The following is a 12,215-nucleotide window of genomic DNA, read 5'->3' on the forward strand; positions in this document are numbered from 1 at the left end:
AAAAAGATTTATGGAATAGAATGGAAACGTGAATTTTAAAGCTAAAACACAAGACTTTGATAATGCGTTTCTGGAGGCATTCGGCTTAAAATAATATGGAAACACAGTGTGATAAAAGAACCCTTTCCCAAGAAATCTGGATAACCAAAGCTTATCTTCATTTTAACAGATAAGAACATATGTATGAAGATGGCCTTGCAAAACTATATGGCTTTGTGCAAATATCATTTCTTATTATTACTGAATATTCTGTGAAAAAAGGAAATGATTTCACTCATATTACACTGCCAATTACAGGGGAGGCCGGCGCCAGAACCCAGGTCTCCTGAGGCCTGTCCGTCCCACTGCTTTACATTAATGCACAGCACCTGCCACCTGGTCCCTGCTGCCAAGGTCCCCGCCTTACTCCTTCCCAGGCATATCTGGGGCTGACGCCCTAAGCCAGGCTCAACTACACTCCCGGCATCATAATCCAGAGGCCGCCTTCTCTTCCCGCAGAACTGGGCACGGGGCTGCACACGCGGTCAGCGCCGCTGCGGCCCGAACCCGAGTGGTTCACTCCCTAGCGGCGAAAAGGCAGGCCTGCAGCCCGCTCCAGACGGACCGGCAACCCTCCTTCCTTGGGGGGCCGTGTGCGCCTGCCAGGCAGTGCAATACAGGCGTCCTTTTAGGGGCCGGGGCAGCGGGAAAGCTCCGCAGTAACTCAGTTAAGGGAACACCCCCTCAGAAGCCGACGCGGCGGCCGGGATTCGAGGTCCGGCAGCGCGGCCTGTTTCTGCGCGCAGACGTTGGCCGCAGCTGCTGCTGCTGAGGAAACCAGGGACCCTCTGGGCTTCCACCGAAGAGGGTGGAGATCCCTGTCAGTCTCCTCGGGGAGGCAGCCGCATTGCCCACTCCGTGCGGCGACCCGAGAGCCGGAGGGATGTCCCGGGAGCTCCGACGGAGCCCGCGCACGCCGGGACGCGCCTGCCCGAGCTGAGGCGGAGCTGAGGCGCGACAGGCAGCGAAAGGCTCTAGAGCCCCTCACGCCCACCAGCCCTTCGGCTGGGGCGCTTCAGAGGCTGCGCGTGGAGGACGCCGCCCGGCTGCTTCGTGCTCGCGCGCCGGGAGTGCGCGCGGGTGGGCGTGGGAGGCAAGGGCGCTCCTAGCTCGCGGCGCGCGCGCGCGCTCCCCCAGCGGCGCCCTCCCTCGCCCGCCTGCCGGCTCGGCCCCGGCGCGCGTCACGAGGGGCGGGCGGGAGGGTGGGGAGAAGGGGGTGGGGCCGCAGCACCGGAGGGGCCTGAGCGGCTGCGGAGAAGCCCCAGCCGGAGCTGGGCGAGGGCGGCTGCGGTCGCGGCGGCGGCGGCGGGAGAAGATGGTGGCGCTGGAGGTAGGAGCGGCTGGAGAGGAGCTTTATTCCAAGACTTGGCACCAACGCTGTCGTTAGCGCCGCCTGCTCCTGCGGGCCCGCGGACCCAGCTGTCAGGCAAGGTACCACCTCCAGGGAGGGTTGGGTGAATGGGGGGTCCCCGGCGCAGATGCTGCCCCCGACGGGGCCCCGTCCTCGCCGAAGGGCGCCCCCGGGCGCCTGCAAGGAACAATAGTGCGGATGAGAGGGGACAGCCGGCGACATCCAGAGAGGCAATGCCTAGAGCCATCGAGCTAACGGGGCGGGGGAAGGGGGCGTTGAGGATACGGACGCCTGGTGTCCTGTGCGCGCTGACACGCTGTGCTTTTGGGGCAGCGGTGAGTCTGATGACAGTCATGGCAGGAGTGTGTGTGTGTCTGTCTGTGTGTGTGTAAAAGGTAGAGTCGAAGGGATGGGGGTGGCGGACCGAAGGTGTTGGGGGATGACATTTCCAGGAATCCCCGCTAGGATCCCTCAGCTCTCGGCTGACACTCCGGGAGAAAGAGTGTGGTGATGACAACGGTGAAGTGAGCAGGATGCACTTGGTGTGTGAGTGTGGAGGGAGGCAGGGGCGTGGGTGCGGATTTGTAAAATCCCATGTGTGTGAATCTATGTGTGTATGTGTGTGTGTGTACTCGCGTGACTGCAAACTGCTCTCCAGACCCAGAGATATGCGGGTGCCCTGACTTGCTGTCACCCGCTGACTGTGGGACAGTGTTATTTCTTCCCTGAAACTCTGTTCACAGTCTCTGTTCTGCTCCTGCCTGGGGATGGCCGGCTGCAGGGGTTCTCACTTCCCCTTCGTTTCCCCTCATTTCCACCTTTTTTTCACATGTCGTTTGAAATGGGGATGTGGAAGTGTGCATGTGGCTTTAGGCACATGGCAGGGAAACAGTATAATGGTTACCGTTCCTGGGCTTGCTGGCATTCAGGTTTTGAAGGGAGCTTCCATCCTGTGACACTTCTCCGTTCCTCAGCTCCTAGTCTGTAAGGGTCTTAGATGCCCTGACTCTGCAATTTCTATTGTTTTTCTCTTGTCTGACCTGAAGGAGAAGGGTCTTTAATGGCCACATCCTTCTCTCTGTCCCCACAACTTTGAATGTCAACTATACCTTCTCCGTCCACATTTAAACACTGGAAATCTTATGGTTGAAGAATATGGTCTTTATGTTGGATCTTGTAGAAAGAACTCTGAAGGTGTGTGTGATAGATGAAGGGGTAGTATTTTAAAAAAAAAATCATTGAGAAACTGGTCTCCCACCCACCCCTTGGTCAGCAATCATAAGCAGGGCGTTTTCCTTAGGAAAAGGGATACTTTATTTCTAATGCTAGTGGCATCCACTCTTCCAGCTTTCACAATGGCTAGGTGGTACCATGTATTACTGGGGAACTGAAATCCCCCAAGGTTCATAGTGATGGGGTCCCAGGTTAGTGAGTCTGCTTTCCTAGCCAATGTAGCCTGCAAGTATAAAATTTGGAAAATGTCAGGCTGGCAATAAGTCACCCAGTGGGAGCCAGGGCACGGAATTGCATCCAGGGTCTATAGCTATTTAATTGTCTCTGCGTGATAAAGATCCGCTCATGTGGGGTTGGGTAGAGAGAGACAGGAAGGGAGATATTGTATTCATATGTGCATCCACTGCAGTTTGACTCCCCAGCTCCTGTTTTTCTCCTGCAGTATTTATAAGAATAATGCACCTTTACACTTTATATCTTGATACTTCTTTATTAAAATGTTGTGGAACTAGATTAACCTGCCTAGAACATATTTGAATCATAACACCTTAAATTCTACTGCAGTGCTGTCAGATTCCAAACTGGCTGCCCCGGTCCTCTTGAAAAGCCTATAGCAGTCATAGCTACACAAGTAGGTATACAACATGTTGGCATCAAATGTTTCTTTCTCTTTAAAAAAATTTTTGTTTTGTTTTGCAGAGGTTGCATTGAAAATAATAGAACCAGGGCTGTCCACATATGCTTTTTGTCTTCCCATTTGTCTTCTCTTAATTAATGATGATCTGTAGACCAGGTTTTCTTGGAGCTGTGAACATTAAAATAAATTTCCTCATGTCCTTCAAGTCAAGCCTTCTAAAATTTTAATGTGAGGTTGTTGGATTGCATCCAGAGTTTTACGATAGATTTATAAAAATGAATTTGGAATCTTAGTTCTTAACTCTTATTAGTTCTGCCAATTTCTTTCTGAGAAAAGTACTTTGGAACGTAAAAGGCATTCTGAGAGGTTTTTGCTGTTTTTTTAAAGAAAAGTTTATAGTGCAAGTAAAATCCAGAGATATGTCTTACCATAAAGTTTAAGAATATTAGGAATTATCAAGGTAAATAAACTGTTTAGAAAAAGAATAATTGTACAACAGGACAATTGATGACTCAGGAATAAGTGATTTCCTTTCTAACCTGTGATAATTTTTAAAATGCAATGCCTGGCTTTCTAAAGATTGCACTATTAAGGTTAATGGTACAGCTTGAATCCTGTAATTCAGTCTGTAAACAGTTGTACCTTTTGCTGTAGCCTGGAGCAAGTCATTTGTTTTGCATGGATGCGTTTTCTTTCTTAAAGGAGCATTAATTCTGTTCTTTTCCACTATTGGGTCTCTTAAAGAAGTTTGCTTTTTAGAAGATTTGGGAATAAAAGACATCTGAAAATTGACCGGTGGGGCCAAAAGGAATAAACTGTGGTACTGTGGGCGAGGTTGGACTTACATCCTATAAAGAAAAAGTAATTGTTGTTAAAATTGAGAGACTTTCAAGCACTAAAATCCACAGTTAACCCTTTAGGTTACAATAATTAATTTACAAATATTTGTTAGTTGCCTACAACATCTTAGGCAGTGCATACCTTTGGATAGAGTTTGGGAAATGTTATGACGGCTGGAGATTTGAAAAATAAGGAGACCTAGATCCTACCCAGAGGAAGTTCAGGCCAGGAAGGAGAGACAGGTCATGCATGTAAGAATGGTGGGAAGTGGTGAAGTGCTGAAAAAGCTATATGTCTGTAGAGCTATAGGAGTTCACATGACACAACAACGACTTCAGAAGGAAGAATCAAGAAAGATTTGGAGGAATGAGCTTTTGAGCTGAGATTTACATAGGTGGGTTTTGGGCTGGCAGGGAAACAAGGGCATATTTGGGGGAGGAACAGCATAGCAAAGGCCTGGTGGTGGGAAGTGTGTGCCCATTCAGGGAATAGAATGAAAGTGAAGTCGCTCAGTCATGTCCGACTGCGATCCCATGGACTGTAGCCTACCAGGCTCCTCCAAATGGTGTGCTTAAAATTCTTTCTCAATTAAACTGGGGGGAGAAAAAGAATGGCAAGTGCTGGAGCTTAGGAGATGCCCAGAGATGAAGTGAGAGATAAGATAGAGACAGTCATTCAAGGTTGTGGAGCAACTTTTATGTGGATTTATTCAGATACTGCCAGGGAGCCTTGGAAGGTTTTTGAGGAGGAAGGTTGACAGAACTATAACTGAGCTTCACAGTGACAATCTTGAATTGTGTTGGATGTAATGAAGTGAGGAAAGAACGGCAGTAGGGAGGCAAGATAAGCTCTGTTGTTAAATTAAGGGTCAGAGGAAATGAGAGTGGGAGTGAAGGGAGAGAGCAAACTCAAGAGACAGGCTACAAGAATAATCTGAACACTGGTCAGGGAGATCAGAGGTCATCGTCAGGCTCAGCTGTGAGAATGATTGGGTCACTGTCAAGAAAGCTTCAGAGGAGGATGAGGAAACTTCTTTGTAAAGAAGTTTCATTTTGAGCCTGACAGGTTTGTCCAAATGAAGGGACTCCAGTACAGGTATAGGTTTTGGAGAGAGGTTAGAGTGACAAAGAGAGATTTGTAAGTCATTTATTTAGGAGCTGTTTTAATGTCTCAGGGGGGCTTCCCTGGTGACTCAGAGGTTAAAACGTCTGTCCGCAATGCGGGAGACCCGGGTTCGATCCCTGGTCGGGAAGACCCCCTGGAGAAGGAAATGGCAACCCACTCCAGTATTCTTGCCTGGAGAATCCCATGGACAGAGGAGCCTGGTGGGCTGCAGGCCACAGGGTCGGGCATGACTGAGCAACTTCACTCACTCACTTATGTCTCAGAATGACCGACAGTGGAGCAAGAAGAGGCAAAGGCTAAGGGGAGGCTCCTCGGAGGACGTCTGGGTCGGAGGGGAAGAGAGAAGAAAGAGGTTATGAGCATCAAACAAGGGGCGGTTGGAGGAATGCGGTGGCAGTAGTGTGGTGTCATGGAGGCTGGGGAAGGTGAGGGAGTACCACCCTTCCTCCATCACGCCCCAAGGGGGTGGAGGTGCAGGGAAACAAGAGCCGTTGGGTTTGACTTGGCTTTCCTTGATTATCCTGAGGCAGGTGGAAGTGCACCCAGGCTGTGAGGGATTGAATAGGGGAGGGTGATGCACATGGAAAGCAGTGAGGACAGACTTCCTTTTTAATAAGTAGGATGAAGGAGAGAGAGAGAGAGTTTGCTACATCAAAGGTAGGGCATGGTATAGAGAAAGTAATGTCTTAGTGTAGGGACACCTGAACCTACTTTATAAGTGGAGGAGAAGAAACCAGTGAAGGATAGAGAGAGATTGAAAATGTAAGGGAGAGGCTAAACTGATGGGAACATAATCTTTAAGATAGGACTTTTCAAGGGAAGGGCTCTTTTGAGGCAGAAGCATGGGAAGTTTGAGACGAAAAGAAAGGAATTTGGCCATGGTCTTCTAAGTCAAGTCAGAGAGAACTGGGCAGGGTTGAAGCCATGGGTAGAATAATAAAGACTTGCACCAAGTGTTGTGGGAATGTAGTGGTGAGTTAGTTAGGGGTAAATAAAAGATTATCACCTGACTACGAGGGCCTCCTGTGTTTGGAGAGCATAAATTTGTGGTAGACCCAATTAGTCCTATATAATTAAAGTTTGACAATCACTTATATAATTTTTGTTATTAAAATTAATAACATTAAATATTGTTAAATACAGTAGCTCCTTTCCATAAATTCAATGAAAAGAGAAAAATGTTTGCCTTTAAAATTAGCTAAATAAAAGACCCCACCTGAAGTATTTCCTGTGAAGATTTTCTCTCAAGGATTGCTGACTTCAGTAAATAATGGAGGAAAATATAAGTGTTTTTGAAAAGATGAGCTTTCCTTATCTGCAATGCCAACATATGGCAAAAGAAAAATCAAATATAGCTCTTCGCCCAACACCATGCCTATTGTAAGTGCTCAGTAAATTTTTTTTCATCAATACATGAATAAATTAATTTTTTAGTGAAGATAGGTATAGTATCTAAGATCTAAAATTTCAGGATTTCTTTCCTGTTTACATCATGGACATTGAATAAGTTGCATTCCATGGCCTGTTCAAGTTCATGACAGCATTAAAACTTTTGTTGATTCATACCTGCTACATATACTGAAGCTTTACAAAAATTTTTTTCACGAAATAATTCTGTATGCTTTAGACCCTCAGAGGGGGTCTACAGGGTCATATGTGATTCCAGACAAATTTATAGAAATCTGACTGTGGTGAGTGGTGATTTTGAGGTTCTCATGTTGAAATCATTTATTCATTCCTTCGACAAATGTTCTCTGAGCATCTTCTCTCCGATACTCACTATAGAACAGGGGCAAGAAGGTCCCTATTACCACTGACCTTTTAGAGGAAGGGATTTAAAAATAAATAAGCACATATATTTCAGGTGGCAGTGAGTGCTATGAAGAAGAAAGCAAGGAAGGAATAGAGTGTGGAGTGTAGGGGTGGCTGTTACTTTATACTGGGTGGTCAGGGAATGCCTTGAGCTCAGAGCTTGAAGAGTTGAGCCATGCAAGTATTTGGTTGGCCAAAAAGTCCATTTGAGTTTTTCTGACTGATGGGGCAGTAAGACCCAAACAGACTTTTTGGCCAACCCAATACTTGAGAGCAGGGCCTTCTAGGTAGAGAATGTCAAAGGGCCTGAGACAGGAACACGCTTGGCATAATCAAGTAAACCTTGCTGGTCTCCTTGCTTCGCCTGGCCGTGTAGTGTCACACAGGACACGTGGAGCAGTCGCTTAGGGGCCCTGCAGTGTGATGCTTTGCCTTTCAACATTGGATCAGTCACCTGTAAGGCTGTATCACACTGCCGTGTTCGAGCTGACCTGTGGGTGAGTCGGTGCTGGGTTTTTAAAAAGAGAATATGCCCTGAATCACACATTTGAGTTAGAAAACTTGGAGAGTAGCTGTGTCTGAGTAGTGCTGAAATACTAGTCAGCTGGAAGTGGTCCCTTTCTTGAAACTTCTTCTCTGGCCTGAACCGTTTTCAGCAATCGGGTTCCTTTTCTTCTTCCATATTTCATATCTAATTCTTAGCTCTAAGGTCTTTGAAACCAGAGCTCTGTTTTGTTCATCTGGGCATAGAAAAACCCTACAACCCATAGAAAAACTCTTTGCCTTAGTAAGAGATCATTAAATACTCATTGCAAGGAATGGATGAGACATTTCCAGGAATAAAGAGTGGGGCTAAAGCTCTTTGACCTTGATCCCTGCAGACACCTGTTTTTAAAAGAAGACACACGATTTCCCCTTGGTGCTAAGTAGTTTATGCACTCATGGCCTGAGATGAAGACTTGGGTACAAATAGTCTGTTTGGGAGGTGATCCCAAGAAGCACAAATGAGGAATGGGAAAAAAAAATGAGAGGGAAGGAAGGAAAACAGGGAAGTAAGAAAAGAGGCAAGTTAGTGAGCAGATTACCATTGTGGGCAGTAGAGGCGCTATTCTTTATGATTGTCTACCAAGCAGTGGGGAAGGTGGGACTTTATCCCCCATTTAATCCTGGGGGCATCAAGTCCCAAGCACTGTAATGCTGCAAACTTTGTGGGCACTGGAGAAAACCCTTGTGGGTAGCTAAGCAGAGAGGCTGAGAGGGTGGAGGTAGGAAGCCATCAGTGTGTGGGGAGCTGTCCATCAGAGCCACCCGTGAACTCACAGGTGGGCTAAAGGGGCATGCTGCTGCTGCTGCTGCTGCTAAGTCACTTCAGTCGTGTCCGACTCTGTGCGACCCCATAGGCGGCGGCCCACCAGGCTCCCCTGTCCCTGGGGTTCTCCAGGCAAGAACACTGGAGCGGGTTGCCATTTCCTTCTCCAATGCATGAAAGTGACAAGTGAAGGTGAAGTCACTCAGTCATGTCCGACTCTTAGCGACCCCATGGACTGCAGCCCACCAGGCTCCTCTGTCCATGGGATTTCCCAGGCGAGAGTGCTGGAGTGGGGTGCCATGCCTTCTCCAAAGGGGCATGGGGGCAGCACAACAATAGCTTCTTGTGCACGCTGGCACAGGGATAGCACAGGGAATTTTTAATAGAATCTGTGGGATAGCAGTTACCGTTATTTTATTTTAGGGGGTTTGATATATTGCAGCAGCTTCCTACTGTTCAAGTTTACTCACAAGCCAACTGTTGACAATCCTCAATTATCTGGGATGCACATTACCATGTATGCCCATTTATAAGGTATCCTGGATTATAAGGTAGTCCCCTGTTTTCCAGCGAGGTAGTTTTTAAAAAGTCTTTACATCAACTTGAATATGCACGTTGTAGTGATATAGGTAAAGGATATTTTTTATATTTAATAAACAATATTTTATTGTTATATTTAATTTACTATAAATGTTTATACTATAATAATAATCTATATTTATTAATTTACTTGCATATATTTTAAATCACCTTATATAAAATTAGTCATTTTAAAATATGACATTCTTCTACACTCACATTTTACAAAATCATTTATTCAAGTGTTTCACACACTGTTCATTGTTAAACACCATTTTTGGCATATTCACATCTATCTAACTTGTATGTCATAGAGTACATTTGAATTTCCATGTGATGCTGTCCTTCCATGTGATGCCACCCTTAATTCTAAGCCCTGTATGCCTATTCACACAGTGTAAAGACAGTTGTTTGTTTGCTGTCTTCCTAGAGGTGTATATTCATGCCCTCCACAACCCAGCACTTCTGCATGATTTATGTAAAGTCATCCAATACAGGCAATTGTGAAGGAGTATTTACTTAAATTGGTGTTAAAATCTTGACTCCCTTCATTCATTCACCTATTCTGTTTCAATCCCATGACCTCTGTAGGCATCCCTATCTAGTTTTGATTGCAGTTGTTTCTGGCTGTCTTTTCCAAACAGTTCTCGGGTGATCTCTGAAACCTACATCTTTTCATAAAACCTTCAGTCTTATCAAGTAAATTTTTTGACATGGCTTTTCCCTTTAAAATCAGTGGCCATCACATCCAACATTAATGAATTGCTTGATTTTAATTCCTGTTATCTTGGAGATAGGCTTTTTGGCATTCAGAAGAGAGTAACTGAGAGAATAGCTCTTAGTAAGGGAGACTTTATATGGAGTTAAACACAAGATGACTTTCTCTTTTCTGAAATCTCATTTTTTGGGGGGATTAAGAATCTCATTTTGTATATGCCATGTCATCATGGGAGGTTGTTGAGGTGTGGTGATCCTTGCCTAGTAAGTTTCCTCTCCAACCTCCTCCTCTTCTGCTCCATAGTGGATTAATTAGTGTGAAAAATACAGTAATGATTTCGTTTCACTGAGCAGGTGATTAAACATTGTTCTGAACAATGTGACCATTTACATTTCCGACTTTTGATAAATTTTGTATCTCACGCTCAATTCCATATTGATTGACAGATACACTTTATTTTAGAGAAGAGGTGTACTTGACAAGATGTGCATAAATCCTTTTTCTTGTAAATGGTAGCATATCTTAAATTCAGAGGAAGAGCTGATCATTGAAAGAAATTCCACTTATTAGCAATAATTACCCTCTTATGCAGCTAGTCAATGAATTAGGATTTTTATACTGGACTTGCTATGTGGATCACACTCTATTTCAGTGCCTTTAAACTTGTTCGACCAAGACCCCACGTGAGAATATAGTTTATATCATAGCCTAACAATATAGATGAGTGTGTATAAACACACACACACACACACACACAAACATATCACTGAAACAAAAATTTCACTTGGCAATACTGGTCCTTTATTATGTGTGAAGCCCTTGCATATTTTCTGTTCTGTTACATTCTATTCTATATGATTGTCAGCTCACGAAACTTATTTCAGTTCTAATGGTTCCTGACATGCGGTTGAAGAAACACTGTTTTACTGTATTACATCCATCAGAAGAGCGCTTGTTTCCTTATAGCATGAAATAATTTCACATCAGAGGATTTTTAAAATTTGTTTCAAATTATTAGCATATCTGTATATTGGGTAGTATGAGCATAGGAGGTCACAAGAATACTAAAGGGAAATTTGTTTTTGAGTAGATGTTTTATTTCCAAAAGAAACTGTTAGTGTGGAAAGTGGAGTCAGACAAGGGGATTAGTTCTTAGATCTAGTGGCTTCCTGGGCTGTATGAACCGTGCTCAGCTCCTGGGTCCTGACTGCATGGCTGGACTGGCCGGCATTCCCAGTCTGGCTCATCTCTCCTCACAGTTCTTTCCTGCCCCTCCTTTCCTGCTTCTTTCCCAAGCCACCGCCCCCAAACCTCAGGAGTGCTAGATAGTCAGTTCAATTACTTCCTTCTCAATTTCAACCTAATATATTTCTTCCTAGATGTGAAACTACTTTTTACACCCACTTCTCTTCCAAATACCGTGAAAGTACAGGAATCTGTTTTCCCTGAGCTCATGCCTGGCATGTGTGTGTGTGGTGGGGGTGGGCAGGGTGGGGAGGGGGTCCTAAAGAAGAGAATTTGTTCCACAGGTGGAATGTTTCCATAGTCTTAGGTGGTATGAAAGTCTAATCTAGTCTAGTGTTGAGGTATGATTACACTCTTTATGGCGCTCCTGTTGTCTAGTAGAAGGACATGTCAGTTCCTGTTTTCAAAGCCTAATAGGCAGGAATAGCGATGCAGATGCAGAGAACAGACTTGTGTACATGGGGAGCAGGGAGGGAAGGGGAGTGTGGGACAAACTGGGAGGGTAGCATTGGCATGTACACACCACCACATGTAAAACAGACAGCTAGTGGGAAACTCCTGAATAACACAGGAAACTCAGCTCCGTGCTCTGTGAAGACCTAGGGCGGCGGATGGGAGAGTGCCGTGGGAGGGAGGGGATGTATGTATACTTAGAGCTGACTCACGTTGTTGTATGGCAGAAACTCACACAACATTATAAGGCATTTTTACTGCAATAATGAAGGAAAAAACCTCAATAGGTTCCCCATCCGGTAAATGAAAGCAGGTTAACATCGTAGCTACAGAGTGCCGAGTGTTGTGCTGAGCACTAAACACAGTTAACTCACTTGATTCTCATACGGACCTCACCTACTCTTCATAACCGTATCAGGAGAAGACTTAAGTTTCAGATGGGACTTGAGGCTCTCAGAGGTTCTAGCAGTGACGAAAGGACAGGGCAAGAGGGCCTCACCTTGGACCCAGGGATGGGAGCAGGCCCTGAGGGCTCCTGTCCCCTCTGTCCTGGGGCCCAGCAAAAGCCTCCCACCCCAGCTGCCCAGCAGGACCCCTTGTTTGCGATGCGCTGTCCCACCTGGGATGTCTGCGTGTGGGCAGCTGTTGCACCAGCATCTCTCCAGTCTCTACCTGCTGTGATGGAAAGCCTCAAGATGGATGGAGTGTGGTGCCGCCGTTCATTAGCTGCCAACATTGATCAAGTCTCTCTCGACTGAGCTGAGCCTCAGCTTCCCCAGCAGTAAAAGGAGGGATGATGAAACCTACCCTTCCCTTCTCTTCCCACACAGGGCCACTGGGCTCTCAAGGGCTCTAGGAAAGTAAGGGAGATGTG

At 45.8% G+C, this 12,215-nt stretch overlaps 1 protein-coding gene across 1 annotated transcript in view; it reads left to right on the top strand.

Moving 5' to 3' along the window:
- Positions 1-1,279: 1,279 nt before the first annotated feature.
- Positions 1,280-12,215, top strand: part of APBA1 (amyloid beta precursor protein binding family A member 1) — a 227,151-nt gene continuing 216,215 nt past the window's right edge. Inside the window, 1 exon segment of the mRNA XM_070480376.1 lies at positions 1,280-1,369. The gene's annotated coding sequence lies outside the window, so the exon portion shown is untranslated.

Source organism: Odocoileus virginianus, chromosome 18 (assembly GCF_023699985.2).
Source record: "Odocoileus virginianus isolate 20LAN1187 ecotype Illinois chromosome 18, Ovbor_1.2, whole genome shotgun sequence".
NCBI lineage: Eukaryota > Metazoa > Chordata > Mammalia > Artiodactyla > Cervidae > Odocoileus > Odocoileus virginianus.